Source organism: Theropithecus gelada, chromosome X, assembly GCF_003255815.1.
Source record: "Theropithecus gelada isolate Dixy chromosome X, Tgel_1.0, whole genome shotgun sequence".
NCBI classification, from domain to species: Eukaryota; Metazoa; Chordata; class Mammalia; order Primates; family Cercopithecidae; genus Theropithecus; species Theropithecus gelada.
In genome coordinates, this window is record NC_037689.1 from 20,768,303 (window position 1) to 20,785,856 (window position 17,554).

Genomic DNA, 17,554 nt, shown 5'->3' on the forward strand with positions numbered 1-17,554 from the left:
CAACTGTGTCACCTCCTAATTACAGCAGGTTAGATCTATAAGGGGCCTTAAAGATGATTACGTTCACTGTTTTCAACTGGATGTCACATCTGTTAGGTATTATGAAATCAATTTGAGGGCTCTCTTTCAGCATTTAATAAAACAAGAATAAAAAACATTAGAGTATATCACATATAATAAGTGCTGTTTCATGAAATGTTTGCTTGGGGGGGGAATAGCAAATATGATGGATGCTCTGCTTATGTCACTCAGGTCTCTTCTACTGGTTCTGCCCATTCCCCAGCGTCTTTGTGCAACTCTCCTACACGATATCCCCTCAAGCTCTTCAGAGAACTACCCTTCAGCTATTGGAGTCACATTAACCCAGTGTATGATATTGTTTATCTATTGCTGCACAACAATTTTTTCAAAAACCTAGTGACTTAAAACACCAAACATTTATTATCTCACATGGTTTCTGAGGGTCAGAAAACTGAGAGTAACATAGCTGGGTGGTTCTGGCTCAGGGTCTGTCATGAGATTTCACTCAAGCTGTCAGCTGGGGCTATAATCATCTCAAGGCTTGATTTAGGTTGGAAAATCTGCCTTCAAACTCAAGTCATTGTTGCAGGCCTTGGTTCCTTGCTGGCTGTTGGCTAGAAGCCTCAGTTCCTTGTCATGAGAGTCCGTGTTATGGGCCTGTTCATTGGACTCCTCAGAAAATGAAGAGTCATGTAATCCCTTCTTCAGGATATAAATTGACTTGATCATGGTACCTTAAAAAAATTAAGCTCTTGAATCAAGCTATGTCAGAGATAAAGGTGAAAGACTCTGAATAAGAATGGCCAAGTAGAGAAATACTGGTGGTTGGGGGGCAGGGGTGGAGAACCCCAGTATAAACCACACAAACAGATAAAGATTCATAGTTGTGAATGTTGACAAATAGAAAAATATTCATTTTGATGATCGTAAAAGGTTTCCAAGTCTCCTCAAGTACTTACAGACACTGCATTATCTATATAATTTATTTAATTATGAGAGAAATACTTGACATAATAAGCCATCCACTATCCTTTATGACTATCTAGAGGTGGGTGATGCCAAGAGAAATAAAAGGCATGTCCATCAGATTGAGTAAACCTTGCTCTAGCATCAAGGATGATCTAGGTAAAAAATGAGGATGAACATGATTGCCAGGTGTTTGGGCCACATTCTGCTCTAATTATGAATCTCCTAGGATTATTTTTCCTGCAAGCCCTGAAAATGGTAAAAGGGGCTAACACAGTCACGAATCATTAGGCCCATGAGCACTGGAGAAATCAAGTATCCATCCATTGTCTACATGGAGGGGAAAACTTGAAACAATGCAGGCCCTTTGCTCATCCTGTGGGAGTAACTGTGGAAAGGCTCTGGAATAGAAGAGCAGAACAGGATTTAATCCTTGTGGGCAGAATTCCAATTCCACCCTTCCATTGGCCAGTGGGAAAATTCAAGCACCCTTGCCCCACTGTTGCATGAAAGGGAAAGTGCATCTCACTTCCAACGCAGTATTCTCTCAATGTGTTATCAGGCAGGGTCAGCATCAGCCATATTCACTTCCTTTCGGATTTGTCTCTGAGAGTGTCAGACATCAGTCTCCCAAGCTTCAGAGGCATGTGAAGCTGACTGGCCATCTTGAAGCCAATGATGTAACTTCAACATAGATGATATCCTAAGGATTGAAAATCATAGCTTTTGCTCCATCCTTTTTGCAAGTTCAGTGCCTCACTCTGGCATGTGAATGTATTTGGAATTTACTGGTTTTCCTCCACCTTTGGGAACTCAGCCAAAACTGAAAACAAAAAGTTTTACTATTTTATCCTTTTATGCAAGTTCTCTTCCCTAGCAGAATGTGGAATTGAGCTTATCAGTAGCAACTCTTATAAAATTTTCCTGGACATCTCACTACTGAAGTTATTGGCTCTCTTTTTTAGTAAATCACAAATGAGCAGTTATTCTTGTCATTATATTCTTTGCCACACCTAGCACAAGGCCTCATTCAACAGATGCTCAGTACATGTTTGCCTGAATTGGGCCACCTGCTTTATTTTACATTGATAAAATCAGTCAGATGTAGATAAAGTGTTAAAATGAATTATATTTGAGGTGTAGAATTAAAATTTAGAACTACTACCTTCCTTTTGAAATAAGAAATGCTTATCTTAAATAACCTCCTGGTTGGGCGCAGTGGCTCACGCCTGTAATACCAGCAATTTGGGAGGCTGAAGCGGGTGGATCACCTGAGGATGGGAGTTCGACACCAGCCTGGCCAACATAGAGAAACCCCATCTCTACTAAAAATACAAAATTAGCCGGGCGTGATGGCACATGCATGTCATCCCAGCTAGTTGGGAGGCTGAGACAGGAGAATCACTTGAACCCGGGAGGCGGAATTTGCGGTGAGCCGAGATCATGCCATTGCACTCCAGCCTGGGCAACAAAAGCAAAACTCCATCTGAAACAAACAAACAAAGAAACAAAACCCTCAGTTTATCAGTTTCAAAAATATGCTCTTACATTTTGATTACCAATTCTTAGATAATCAAGGCAAAATAATTTTCAACAAGTAATTAAATTATCTTTAGTTATTGGACAACTGTAATTGCCCTTTTAACTTTAAACCTTAGAAACAAAGCTTCTCATTGATTTCATTTTTCTTCAAATTTGGTATGTTCTATGAACAAAATCAAATAATTTGTGATAATTATACTTTTTGTTTAAACTTTAAGTTCTAGGGTACATGTGCACAACGTGCAGGTTTGTTACATATGTATACATGTGTCATGTTGGTTTGCTGCACCTATTAACTCGTCACTTATATTAGGTTATTTCTCCTAATGCTATCCCTCCCCCATCCCCCCACCCCACAACAAGTCCCAGTGTGTGATGTTCCCCATCCTGTGTCCAAGTGTTCTCATTGTTCAATTCTCACCTATGAGTGAGAACATGCAGTGTTTGGTTTTCTGTCCTTGTGATAGTTTGCTCAGAATGATGGTTTCCAGCTTCATCCATGTTGCTACAAAGGACATGAACTCATCCTTTTTTATGGCTGCATAGTATTCCATGGTGTATATGTGCCACATTTTTTTAATCCAGTCTGTCATTGATGGACATTTGGGTTGGTTCCAAGTCTTTGCTATTGTGAATAGTGCCACAATAAATATACATATGCATGTGTCTTTATGGTCGCATCATTTATAATCCTTTGGGTATATACCCAGTAATGGGATGGCTGGGTCAAATGGTATTTCTAGTTCTAGATCCTTGAGGAATTGCCACACTGTCTTCCACAATGGTTGAACTAGTTTACACTCCCACCAACAGTATAAAAGCGTTCCAATTTCTCCACATCCTCTCCAGCATCTATTGTTTCCTGACTTTTTAATGATCGCCATTCTAACTGATGTGAGATGGTATCTCATTGTGATTTTGATTTGCACTTCTCTTATGACCAGTGATGATGAGCATTTTTTCATGTGTCTGTTGGCTGCATAAATGTCTTCTTTTGAAAAGTGTCTGTTCATATCCCTTGCCCACTTTTTGATGGAGTTGTTTGATTTTTTTTCTTGTAAATTTGTTTAAGTTCTTTATAGATTCTGGATATTAGCCCTTTGTCAGATGGGTAGATTGTAAAACTTTTCTCCCATTCTGTAGGTTGCCTGTTCACTCTGATGGTAGTTTCTTTTGATGGGCAGAAGCTCTTTAGTTTAATTAGATCCCATTTGTCTATTTTAGCTTTTGTTGCCATTGCTTTTGGTGTTTTAGTCATGAAGTCCTTGCCCATGTCTATGTCCTGAATGGTATTGCCCAGGTTTTCTTCTAGGGTTTGTATGGTTTTAGGTCTAACATTTAAGTCTTTAATCCATCTTGAATTAATTTTTGTATAAGGTGTAAGGAAGGGATCCAGTTTTAGCTTTCTACATATGGCTAGCCAGTTTTCCCAGCACCATTTATTAAATAGGGAATCCTTTCCCCATTTCTTGTTTTTGTCAGGTTTGTCAAAGATCAGATGATTGTAGATGTGTGGTATTATTTCTGAGGCCTCTGTTCTGTTCCATTTGTCCATATATCTGTTTTGGTACCAGTACCGTGCTGTTTTGGTTACTGTAGCCTTGTAGTATAGTCTGAAGTCAGGTAGCATGATGCCTCCAGGTTTGTTATTTTTGCTTAGGATTGTCTTGGCTATACAGGCTCTTTTTTGGTTCCATATGAAATTTAAAGTAGTTTTTTCCAATTCCGTGAGGAAAGTCATTGGTAGCTTGATGGCGATGGCATTGAATCTATAAATTACCTTGGGCGCTATGGCCATTTTCATGATATTGATTCTTCCTATCCATGAGCATGGAATGTTCTTCCATTTGTTTGTGTCCTCTTTTATTTTGTTGAGCAGTGGTTTGTAGTTCTTCTTGAAGAGGTCCTTCATATCCCTTGTAAGTTGGATTCCTAGATATTTATTCTCTTTGTAGCAATTGCGAATGGGAGTTCACTCATGATTTGGCTGTCTGTTTGTCTGTTATTGGTGTATAAGAATGCTTGTGATTTTTGCACATTGATTTTGTATCCTGAGATTTTGCTGAAGTTGCTTATTAGCTTAAGGAGATTTTGGGCTAAGACGATGGGGTTTTCTAAATATATGATCATGTCATCTGCAAACAGGGACAATTTAATTTCCTCTTTTCCTGATTGAATACCCTTTATTTCTTTCTCTTGCCTGATTGCCCTGGCCAGAACTTCCAACACTATGTTGAATAGGAGTGGTGAAAGAGGGCATCCCTGTCTTGTGCCAGTTTTCAAAGGGAATGCTTCCAGTTTTTACCCATCCAGTATTATAATACTTGCTGTGGGTTTGTCATAAATAGCTCTTATTATTTTGAGATACGTTCCATCTATACCTAGTTTGTTGAGAGTTTTTAGCATGAAGGGCTGTTGAATTTTGTCGAAGGCCTTTTCTGCATCTATTGAGATAATCATGTGGTTTTTGTCTTTGGTTCTGTTTATGTGATGGATTACATTTATTGATTTGTGTCTGTTGAACCGGCCTTGTATCCCAGGGATGAAGCCTACTTGATCTTAGTGGATGAGCTTTTTGACATGCTGCTGGATTCGGTTTGCCAGTATTTTATTGAGGATTTTCGCATTAATGTTCATCAGGGATATTGGTCTAAAATTCTCTTTTTTTGTTGTGTCTCTGCCAGGCTTTGGTATCAGGATGATGCTGGCCTCATAAAATGAGTTAGGGAGGATTCCCTCTTTTTCTATTGATTGGAATAGTTTCAGAAGGAATGGTACCAGCTCCTCTCTGTTCCTCTGGTAGAATTCGACTGTGAATCCATCTGGTGCTGGACTTTTTTTGGTTGGTACGCTATTAATTATTGCCTCAATTTCAGAGCCTGTTATTGGTCTGTGCAGAGATTCAACTTCTTCCTGGTTTAGTCTTGGGAGGGTGTATGTGTCCAGGAATTTATCCATTTCTTCTAGACTTTCTAGTTTATTTGCACAGAGGTGTTTATAGTATTCTCTGATGGTAGTTTGTATTTCTGTGGGATCGGTGGTGATATCCCCTTTATCATTTTTTATTGCATCTATTTGATTCTTCTCTCTTTTCTTCTTTATTAGTCTAGCTAGCGGTCTATCAGTTTTGTTGATCTTTTCAAAAAACCAGCTCTTAGATTCATTGATTTTTTGAAGGGTTTTTTTGTGTCTCTATCTCCTTCAGTTCTGCTCTGATCTTAGTTATTTCTTACCTTCTGCTAGCTTTTGAATTTGTTTACTCTTGCTTCTCTAGTTCTTTTAATTGTGATGTTAGGGTATTGATTTTAGATCTTTCCTGCTTTCTCTTGTGGGCATTTAGTGCTATAAATTTCCCTCTACACACTGTTTTAAATGTGTCCCAGAGATTCTGGTATGTTGTATCTTTGTTCTCATTGGTTTCAAAGAACATCTTTATTTCTGCCTTCATTTCGTTATTTACTCAGTAGTCATTCAGGAGCAGGTTGTTCAGTTTCCACATAGTTGTGCGGTTTTGAGTGAGTTTCTTAATCCTGAGTTCTAATTTCATTACACTGTGGTCTGAGAGACAGTTTGTTGTGATTTCTGTTCTTTTACATTTGCTGAGGACGGCTTTACTTCCAACTATGCGGTCAATTTTGGAATACGTGACTAGCGCCCACAGGCCTCATCCTCCTCCATGATGCCCTTGCTGCTGACAGAGGGCACGCAGGTGTTGGCGCCCAAGTGGATACCTAAGTCACAGGTGTACGTCTGCTGCCACTCAGTCACCTTGATAGGCTGCTCCATCAGGTTCATCACCTCCATCGTGGCTACTGGGGGCACAAAGGAGGAAGTCAGGAAGATAATTATACTATTGAAAGGATAAAATTTAAATTATAGATGGGGGAACATTTACCGACTGTAAGAAAATATTTGCAAATTACGTATTTGATAAAAGTCTTGGCCAGGCATGGTGGCTCATGCCTGTAATCCCAGCATTTTGGGAGGCTCAGGCGGGTGAATCACCTGAAGTCAGGAGTGCGAGACCAACCTGGCCAATATGGTGAAACCCTGTCTCTACTAAAAATGCAAAAATTAGCTGGGCATGTTAGCAGGTGCCTGTGATCCCAGCTACTTGGGAAGCAGATGCAGGAGAATCACTTGAACCTGGGAGGTAGAGGTTGCAGTGAGCTGAGATCACACCATTGTACTCCAGCCTGGACAACAGAGCGAGACTCTGTCTCAAAAAAAAAAGTCTTGTATGTGGAATATATAGAGAGCTCTTACAACTCAATAATAAGACAAATAACCTAATTAAAAATGACAAAAAATAGTTGAATAGATATTTCACCAAAAAAGACACACAAATGACTGATAAGTACATGAAAAGATGCTCAACATATTTAGTCATTAGATAAATGCAAATAAAAAAACACAATGAGATGTGTATTCACATATACAAGAATAGCTACAATATAAAAGACGAGACTTTAATAAGTGTTAAGGAGGATGTGGATAAATAGGAACCCTAATACACTGGTGGTGGGAATGTAAAATGATACAGCAACTTTGGAGAAAGCATCTATTGAAGAAAAATGAGAACAATGTTTACATGAGACTTTTATATAAATGTTCATAGCAGTATTATTTATCATAGCCAAACCCCAAAACAATCCAAATGCCCATCAACTGAAGAATGAATAAACAAATTGTGGCATACCCATACAATGGAATTTCAGTTGGCAATTAAAAGGAACAAAATACTGATACATGCTATGTGGATGAACATCAAAAAATATTTGCTAAGTGAAAGAAGCCAGACACAGAAGACTGCATATTGTATGATTCCATCTATATGAAATGCCCAGAATAGGCAAATCTATAGAGACAGAAATTAAGTAGTGGTTGCCTAGGCTGGGAATAAGAATGGAGATCGAAAATGGGCATGAGAGGTCTTATTGGGGTTATGAAAATGTCCTAAAATTGGATTTGTGTGATGGTTGCAAACTATAAATTTACTAAAAAGAATTTAATTATATACTTTAAATGAGGCAATTTTATGGTATATAAATTAGATTTCAATAAAGCTATTAAAAAAACATTTAATAATTTAGGTTACAGGCATTCCTTTCTATATTTTGTACTGAATTTTTTCTTATTTCATTATCGAACTTAAATTTGAGGATATGTTTGTGTATCTTTTGTTAAATTAAGGAATACTTCTTAATTGAAGGAAATTCAGAAAATATATACAAAAAAATTATTTCCATAATTCCACTCCCTAAACTAGACACTGTTAGTATTTTAGTGTATACCTTTTGTAGGGAGCATCCGCTAGAGTCCTCATATTCATGGCTGCCCATTAGCTTTTGGATAATCTTTCTATACGACAGGTCCTTGAATTACATCTTTTTTTCCAGAATCGTTTTGTTATAACATTGATGAGAAAAAAAAAATGATTCCTGGCTGGGGCCACGGTCTGTGTGGAGTTTGCACATTCTCCCCACGTCTGCGTGGGTTTTCTCCAGGTATTCCGGTTTCCTCCCTCATCCCAAAGATGTGCATGTTGGGTTAATCTGTGTGTCTACATGGCCCCAGTCTGAGTGAATGTGAGTGTGTATGTGAGTGCACTCTGTGATGGGATGGCATCCTGGCCAGTGTGGGTTCCCATTGGGTACCCTGAGCTGCCGGGATGGCCTCCGGTGACCCACAACTCTGAACTGCAATAACTGGATCTTGCTTGTTTTTATTAATCTGTCTTAAATGTATGTATAGCTCACATCTATTTTAATGTTTAATATTAGACGTGTTTTGGTCTTTATTTAGAATTTTGGTGATGTTTCTGTGACCAGAAATATGCCATAGGAACCTTGTTTATATCACACTTGTTTACATCAATCTCATCACTCTTGTTTATATCAATTAGCCTATGGGAAAGTTGGCTTCCTTAGGCATTGTACCTAAAGTTTCAGTTTCCAAGAACCTATAGACAACGTTAATTGAGTTTAGGGGATGTGATGGTTTAGAGACCTGTCTGAAAATTCTTGATTCCTCCCATCAAATGGTGTAGTCTAATCCCCTTTTCCTTGAACCTGGGTGAACATCTGTGGTTACCTCCATGACTGGAATGTGGTGGAAATGATGCTGTGTGATTTCTGATCTTATCTTAAAAAAGGCTATATCACTTCTACATAGCTTTCTTTTGGAATACTCACTCTTGAAATTTAGCCACCATGTTGTAAAGAAGCCCAGGCCACATGGTGTCAAATGCTGACTTCCCAAATATCACCAGAACAACACACTGAAGAGACTAAGTTGAATATATTGCTTAAACTGATACTTCATGGAATCTGAGAGAGTCTCAGAGCAGGAGGACAAGGTCTGATGCTATATTGAGAGCTGGGAGTTTGGTTTACGAGAATCTTTCAACACAGGAGCTTGATTAGAATAGGATAAGGATCTTAGGATTGGTGGATACTACAAGGTAAGTGTTTTGAGGCTAGAGGCTCAAATAATCTTACAATGTAAACTCTTCTACTGAAGAATGATACAACTTTCAGGAACTCCTGTAAAAAGCAATAATTTTACTTGCAACTTTTTTTCTTTCTGGGCAATAGTCTACTGGAATACTAAAGTTATACTAACAAAGACAATGGAATAGTAAAGTCAGATTAATGTACACAGTAAGCTGTGTAGGGGTAGACAGTTTGTCTCTTTGTGGACAGGCCACATGTAGGTGTCTGGCCAATGGCCTCAGTTAAAGTCTCAACCTGAAAGCCATCATCAATCACCAGACATGTGAGTGACTGAGATTTCATGTGATTCTATCCCCAAGCTTACACTGAATGAAACAGATTGTCTTTTGTTCAAATTTCACATTTGTGAGCAAAATACATGTTGCTTTAAGACATTAAATTTTGGGATGGTGTATGTGTTATGGTTAATTTTAGGTGTCAACTTGATGAGATTAAAGAATACTTAAAAACCTGGTAAAGCATTATTTCGGAGTGTGTCTGTGAGGGTGTTTTCAGAAGAGTTTAGCTGTGAGTCAAAATAGACTTCGTGGAGAAGATCTACCCTCTATGTGGGCAGGTCATCAAATCTACTGGAGGTCCAGAAAGAACAAAGCAGAGAAAAGATGAATGTGTAGATCTGCTAAAGCTGGGGCACACTATTCCTCTCCTGTACTTAGAAAACAACTCCAGGCTCCCTGGCCTTTGGACTCCAACATAGGAGTATAAACTCAAATTCACAGCCCCATTTGCAACTACCGTACAGTGATGTGACCTAGACCCTAGCAATCCAATGCATCCATGTGAGATTGTGGTTTAGAAGGCAGCAATCTTTGGTGCTTCCATTTCTCCTGGAGATGTACATTGTACTAGCATCTACTGGTACAATGACAGCAGCTTTCTGGTGATTGCAAAGTTGAGTTCCTGCCACAGATGTGGCATAAGGATAGTGGCAATGCAGGCTTCCTCTAGCAATCAGTAGCAGTAGTTTATCAAGTCTGTTTTGAGGCATGGTTTCAGGTCTATTCCTGGAAGTTAGGCTTCAAGCTCAATTTACCAGGGCTCTGAGAAATTGTGAGAACTATTAATGAATGACTTTTCTACTTAATAACCAACCTGATTGAGAAATTGGTGCCAAAAGAGGTTGCAAGCAACAGATTCTCAGGAAAATAAGGGGAAATCTCAGATTTATTACCTCTTCTAATTGTTGTTGATATCTCTAAAAACTCAACCAGTAGTCTAAGACATGCTCAAATCAAAGAAATAGCTAATTATTATCTACGCTTATTAGGAATAATGTGCTCATTTTGGGCAAGACTCTGAAGGATCTAGTAGTAGTTGGAATAGAATAATATGAAAGCCTTAAATAATTAAAAATTTGCAGTATAGCCTAGCTGCTTCTAGCTGAATTTGGCAGCTTAAAGAAAAGAAAAGCAACCTCAAAGCCTTAATGTCTTATATCAAGACAAAACCAAAAAATTGTGGAACTTCTACGATTTTATTCAAAGAATCTCTTATCACTTGCAGCCACTGGAGTGAGATAGTTGAAAACAAAACTCAAATTTTGAGTCTTGGGCTGCTGCATAAAAACATTGGTTTACCAGATATTTTACATAAAAGTTATATTTGAATTAGGAGAGAGTGGGATCCCAAGAATTGAAATGGGGACATATGGCCAGACTCATATAACTCAGTACCCCAAACCCCGTATAATCTTCCTTTCTCTCCTGGTTGATGAGGCTGTTCCTTCATTCTTTGAAGACCCTGTAACAACCTTGCTAAGAGTGTTACCTTGAAAAGGTGAGAAAATTCTATTTAGCCCACTACCTCTGATTATTGCAAAACCTAAACTAAAATCAGGTCATGGCAGGCTCCAGTTGCCAAATTGCAAATTTACTAATGTATATTGGCTAGAATCATAATAGGTTCAGTGGGTGCTATACTGAGTGAAGGAAGGACAAAATACTAGATAAGGCTGAGTCCATTGTTTAAGAAGCACTTACCAGGAGATTCTGATTCCATTGTGTTAGGTTAAGATGCTGGGAGTGGTTCCAATTGTTTGTTTAGTTGAACTCAATAAGGGGGCCAGAGTAAAAGAAGTTGAGATGCTAAGTTTCTCAGTATGATATATGTGAAGGAATCCAAAGAATTAAAAAATTTTGTGGTGGATTTATTATGCATTACTTATTTTACTTATTTACTCATTCAACTCACATCATTTGATAGGTTTAGTAGACCTCTACTTTATACTTGAAGCTTCTGTCATAATCTTCTGTAGCAGTGTGTAAGATACATAGGTAGTGAACCAAGTTCTCACCCTAACACATAATTAAGTCTAAAAAATGATTAACCATAACCCATTACTCATTTCCTGACCTTTTTCAAACACAAAGAAACTCATACATTCTTTCTAAAGACAGAATGCAGGGCACTCGATTTGTGACTAGAGACGGCTAATGCTTCATGGCCTTGGAAGGTAGTGGGAAAAGTATTCCACATTGCTTTGCTTCCACTGGCCACTTGAAGTAGCAGCCAGTTGTGCTATGTATTAAGTTACAGCCTCAAGTTGCATGACACTGCCATGTCCCAATTTGTGAGATCAGTACAAAATTACAAGTTAGGTCAGTGATTTTCAACTGTGAGTAATTTTGCTCACTAGAGAATATTTGGCAATGTCTATAGACATTTCTGATTGTCAAAAGTGGGAGGATACTAACTGACACTTAGTGACTGGAGATCACAAATGCTACTAAACATCCTACGATGCACAGGACAGTTCCCCCCACAACGAAGAATTATCTAGCCCAAAATATCAATAGTGCCAAGGTTGGGAAACCCTGGGTTAGGTGTATATAAAATATGTACTGGAAATAGAGGCTGAACAGCCCTGCCATCTTACATATGGAGTATGAGTCAGCAAACATTTTTTTAAAGTGCCGGATGGTAAATATTTTAGGCTTTGTGGGTCATAAGGTCTCTGTTGCAACCATAGACAATACTCATAAATGAGAGTGCCTGTGTTCCAATAAAACTTTATTTACAGAAACAGGTTATAGGTTAGATCTGGCCTGCAGGCAACAGTTTGCCAACCCTTGATATAGAGATTAGCCTGAATGCTCTTACTACAGTATTTTTTTCTTTATTGTATGATGGTAATCTACAACAATTTTATTGTTTGATGATGCATTTATTTTTCAATAAACCTTTTAGTTGCAATGAGTTTTTTAAAGTGAAGCTCAGGCCCTGTAGCCTGGAGCCTCCCTTGGGTGGGTGCTCCAAGGAGGAGTTTTTGTTGGCCAGGGTTGGGGAAGGAAGGTAGAAAGTGGGTACTCATTGCACATGGAAGCAGGAATCAGTTTCCAGTGGGCAGGGGAGTGTGCACACCACGGAGCAAGGCTGTAGGGGATAGGGTAGAGGTTAGGAAGAAGAGGAGGAGCATGCTCCCACATCTACCAACCCATTAAGTCTATTAGGGTCTTGGTTGGTCATCTCTGTGAGTGTGGGACCTGTGCCCACCTCTTCTTTGGGAGGGGAGAGGGATAGAAAGTCCCTCACCTCTCAGCCTGCCTGAGTGGGAATTGGTATGTCTTCTAAAGGGTGAGGTGGCTTTGATCCTGGGTTGCCAGCCAGCACCATGGAAGAGGTAGCTGAATACCTGGAGGATAAAGAGAAAAACTGACTGCCCCACAGACCTGAAAATGGCCACCCCCAAAGGCCAAGAATGCTGGTACCAGGAAGACATGCTGACTTTGCCGCAATGCTTGAAAAATTACTTTACAGCCAATGACAGCTCCAAGTTCAAAACTATCAAGTCACATATGAAGTGGGAAAATGTAGCATTTAAGGACTTTTCTGTAGGTTTGAATGGGTAGAGATTTCTAACAAGGCCAGGAAGTTCCATACCTTGACAGAATTGATCCTCAATGCTCAGAAACACGTTACAAATCCTTACAAAGGCAAAAAAAAAAAAAAAAAAAAAAAAACCTGCAGATTTCCCAAGGAATTCCTTGATTCCTTATTTCCCTTCTTCATGAAGAAGCAGGACAAGTATGTGAAACTCCCCTTGAGATGAGCAATCTGGACCTGACCAAGATTATATCCAAGAAATCCAAGCAGTTTCCGGAGAAGAAGATGAAATATATTCAGGGCTTCCATAAGGAGAAACAAAAGTTCTGTAGAAACCTGACCCAATTCAAAGAGGATCACTCGGACCCAATCCAGAATGACAAGAAGTCAGATATCCCCAAGAAGCCCCAAATTCCCCAGCAACTGTGGTACACTCATGAGAAGAAGGTGTATCTCAAAGTGAGCCCAGTTACCACTACGAAGGAGGTAAGGAGGTGAAGGACTTCCTAGGAAGCAGGGGTCTCAGCTCTTGGACAATAAGAGGCTGAAATGGATTAATAAGGCCCTGGAGCAGCAGAAGGAATATGAGGAGACGATGTGGGACTATATCCAGAAGCACCTTGAGCCAAGGTGGGGGGGGGGCATCACCAAGTTCACCCTCACCAAGGCTGAGAATGGCAGCTCAAGGACAAGTTTGATGGATGACCCACCAAGCCACTTCCAAAAAGCTACTTGCTGTACTGAGAAGAGCTCATGGCTGACATGAAGGACACACCCAGCAGAGAGTGCATGGTGCTGTGCAGCCAACAGTTGAAGCTCCTCTCCCAGAAGGAGAAGGATGCCTATCACAAGAAGTACATTCAGAAAAAGAAACATTATGAGGTGGAGCTCCTCCATTTACTTGGAGCCTTCCCCAAGGAGGAGCAGTAGTGGGTCCTGGGGAAGGAGAAGATGTTGAATAGCAACAAGAAGCAAGCCACCAGCCTGGCCTCCAAGAAGCCATCCCAAGATGGGGGTAAGGGCAACTCAGAGAAGCCTAAGTGGCCTATATTGGACATGTTCATTTCTTTTTCTTTGAGGAGAAGTGGTAGCAGTTGTGGGAGGAGCAGCCTGAGCTCTCTGGGAGTGAGTGGACCTACCTGATGGCCAAAATGTGGAATGATCTGGGAAGAAGAAGGCCAAGAACAAGGCCCAGGAGGGAGTACTAGGCCCAGGGCAAGCTGCCAGAGTCACCCAAGACAGCAGAGATCTGACAACAGAGCATCATTAGTGACTACATGGCCCAATTGAAGAACAACTGGGTGAAGCCCTCAAAAGCCATGGAAATGACCTGGAATAACATAAAGAATAAGGAGAAACTGCTATGGATTAAGAAGGCAGCTAAACATCAAAAGTGATATGAGAGAGAGCCGAGCGAGATGCAGGCATCTCTGGCTGCTAGAAACTCTTCCAAGAAGATAAAGTTCCTGGGAGAAACCAAGAAGCCTCCCATGAACAGTTCCCAGGAGCTGCTGTCCAATGGGGAGCTGAACCACCTGCCACTGAAGGAACGCATTGTGGAGATTGGCAGCCACTGGCAGCACATCTCCCAGAGCCAGAAGGAGCACTACAAAAAGCCGGCCGAGGAGCAGCAGAAGTGTACAAAGTACACCTGGGCCTCTGCATCAACAGTCTCCCCAGGACCATGTAATTTATAGAGTACATCTCCAATAAATGTAAGAGCATGACTAAGCTTTGAGACCTGCACTCCAAGTCCAGCTGGACTACTCTGAAGTCCAATTAGGAGTCTGAGGAGAAGGACAACGAGGATGAAGAGGAAGAAGAGGAAGATGATGAGACTAGTGACTCCTCTGAGGATGGTGGGGACTCCTCCAAGTCCAGCATTGAGGATGAGATCAAGGATAGGGACAAGAATAAGGAGGATGACAAGGATAAGGATGATGAGGAGAATGGCAGGGAGGATGAAGACAATGAATCCACCCGCTCCTCCTCTTCAAGGGACTCCTCAGATGCTGACTTCAACTGAGATCAGCCCCACCCTGAGGCAGCCAAGGAGAGCCCAGGAACTCACCTCACAAAATATGGTGCGGATAGGGGGCTGGAGGAGTCCAAATCAGGATCCTACAGCCTCAGAGACATCAGCTCTGGGGGGTCCTCCAGGGAGAGCAACCACCTGACTGAGCCAACACCAGACCAGTCCCCCACACCCCCACCTACTTGTGACTTGTGCTTCAGGCTTGGATGATATAACAGGGAGCAGAAATGAGGGGTCCCAGAGAGTTCAGCGAGGTCCTCACAACTGCAGCTCAAACCAAGGTGGGGTGGAAGTTTGGGGGGGACCCTTTCTTTTTCAGAGGGGCTTCCTGCCTGGCCTCCTGCATCGGAACTGGAGGCAGGGAACATTTTGGGAGAGGAGGGTACGTGCCTTTGAGAAAATAGGCACTGCCCTGATGGCCCTCTCCCCTGTCCGCTGTAGGAAGGAGGTGTCTGGACCCGCTTATTGGGGAGGGGACAGAAGTGTGTTTTATATGCATATATATTAAGCTGTAAACAAGATGCTTCATTCTGAAAAAAATGAAGCACATGATTATTAATAACAACCGAATTACTGACTTTCTGTTTCTCAAGACAGTTGATCATGGACATGTAATTTGCACAAAAGTTTAAGAGCCATTTACCAGCCACCCTGGGAACCAAAATAATATCAATGACTGGCTATATAAAATCCAAGGAGGTAGATCTGTGAAAGATATATACACATTTATTTCAAAACTTCATAGTTTCTTTTTAAAATTTATTTTACTTTAAGTTCCGGGATACATGTGCAGACTGTGCAGGTTTGTTACATAGGTATACACGTGCCATGGTGGTTTACTGCACTTAGAAAACTTCGTAGTTTCAAAACTTCATAGTTAATTTAAGAAGCCTGGGCCTGAAGATGGCAATTTAACATGTATTAATATGTCTTCAGAAGGTGTATTTACATATCACTCAGTAAAGCATGACTTTTAATTTAGATCAAATCATCATTTTCCTAAATTAATGCCATTCATTTTTATTCCAAGTGTTCATGTGCATATATTAAAAATGAACTGATAGATGTTATTGTGTTCACTTCATTAGCAGAGCTTTGCAAAGAATTAAGCGAGGTCAGTTTTAAATCAGTGATATTGAATGCTTCAAATAAAACAATCTGTTAATTCCAATGATGGCTAAATTTTTCTTACCCAACTCATTGAATCAAAGTAAAATTTTTAGAAGTTCATTCTATCAAAGTGAAATATGATATTGTTTTGAATTCTATTGAAAATTCATTTTAAAAGTTCAACATTGAGGATTCAGTTATTTGTTTTGTAATATAATATGAAAGTTATTATTTTTTTGTGTGAAGCACAGTGTTATGGTAAAAACAAGGTTTTTTTTTTAACTAAATGAAGTTGCCTATGGAGCAGAAGTGTACTTGAATTGGTTGACATGCACACATAATTCAAAATGATTGCAAGAGAGCTATGATATTATACCACTCAGAAAAGGCAGTTGTCACAATTTACCAAGGCTTTATAAGCATGCGCACGGGCACACACACACACACACACAGATTAATTGAAGTAAAAATATTTTCTGATAAAGTTCATATCGAATTAAAAAATGTAGTATGGCAGCACATGATTTCTCTCAAGCTGAGGAAAAATGTATATAAGAAAGTCTGATGGAAATTTAAAAATTAAAATAAATTTTAAGTACAATTTTCAAATTGATATTTTGGCCTCCTTCTTCCCAAAAAGGTTGTAGTAGGCAACACCAAAGTAACATTTCCATGAAAATAAAATATTTTTTCTGGAAACATTTAAATGAGCTAAAATTTATATTTCCCTATATTTCAATATTTTAATGACTACTGTGTATAACTTGTTAGCTAGTACAGTTGTTTTACTAAGATTTGTGCAAGAAGTCACCCTAATCTTTTAACTTTTATATGTGTAAAAATATATAATATATATAATATAACAAATGATGCTCTTAAATATTTGCTCTAGGCTTCCTGCTAACCTTCACAGAAAGCACTTGGACTCTTAAGAAATAAATACAATGAGATAGAACAGGTCACTAATAAGGAAATAAATTGATAGTCCCTCTCTGCTGCTCAGAGCTGTTGTTGAGATGAATTTAATAATAGGATCACCAAAAAGTTGTTGAGCTCCAAATAAAAGACCTCTTAAGAACCCGCTAAGGAGGAAATGGTATTTTCTGGCCCTCCACTACTGTGCCCTGTGTTCCTGTAGATATCTGTTACTTTTCAGCTGCCCGGTATCCACTGCCACTTCCCAGGGCACCCCAATTTTCTTTTGGTGAATATCTCTCCCTGATTAGGGTAATCTTGGTGTAAGGTAATTCCAGGTTCCTCCCTCACCCTTTGGAAGCCAAAGGCATCTAGCCTTGCCTACTTTGAGAGCCAGGAAAGAGAAGTTGGTGTGAGCTTGACAAAACTGATACTCTTTCCCCAAACTTTGGATCTTGAGGAATTGATGCAATGAAACAAATGGAGGTCATGCGTTTATTGGTTACTTCCTTCTTTAAATTAGTTGCTATGAATTCTGTGGCCTAGGCCTACAGAGTGACCTTGGTTTCTGTAAGCCCAGGCCTGATTTTCCAGCCTCTGCCTTCGGTTAAACCAAAGATCATTTCAA

At 39.8% G+C, this 17,554-nt stretch overlaps 1 pseudogene; it reads left to right on the plus strand.

The window, feature by feature from the left end:
* Positions 1–9,907: 9,907 nt before the first annotated feature.
* Positions 9,908–14,892, plus strand: LOC112616373 (annotated as a pseudogene).
* Positions 14,893–17,554: the final 2,662 nt, after the last annotated feature.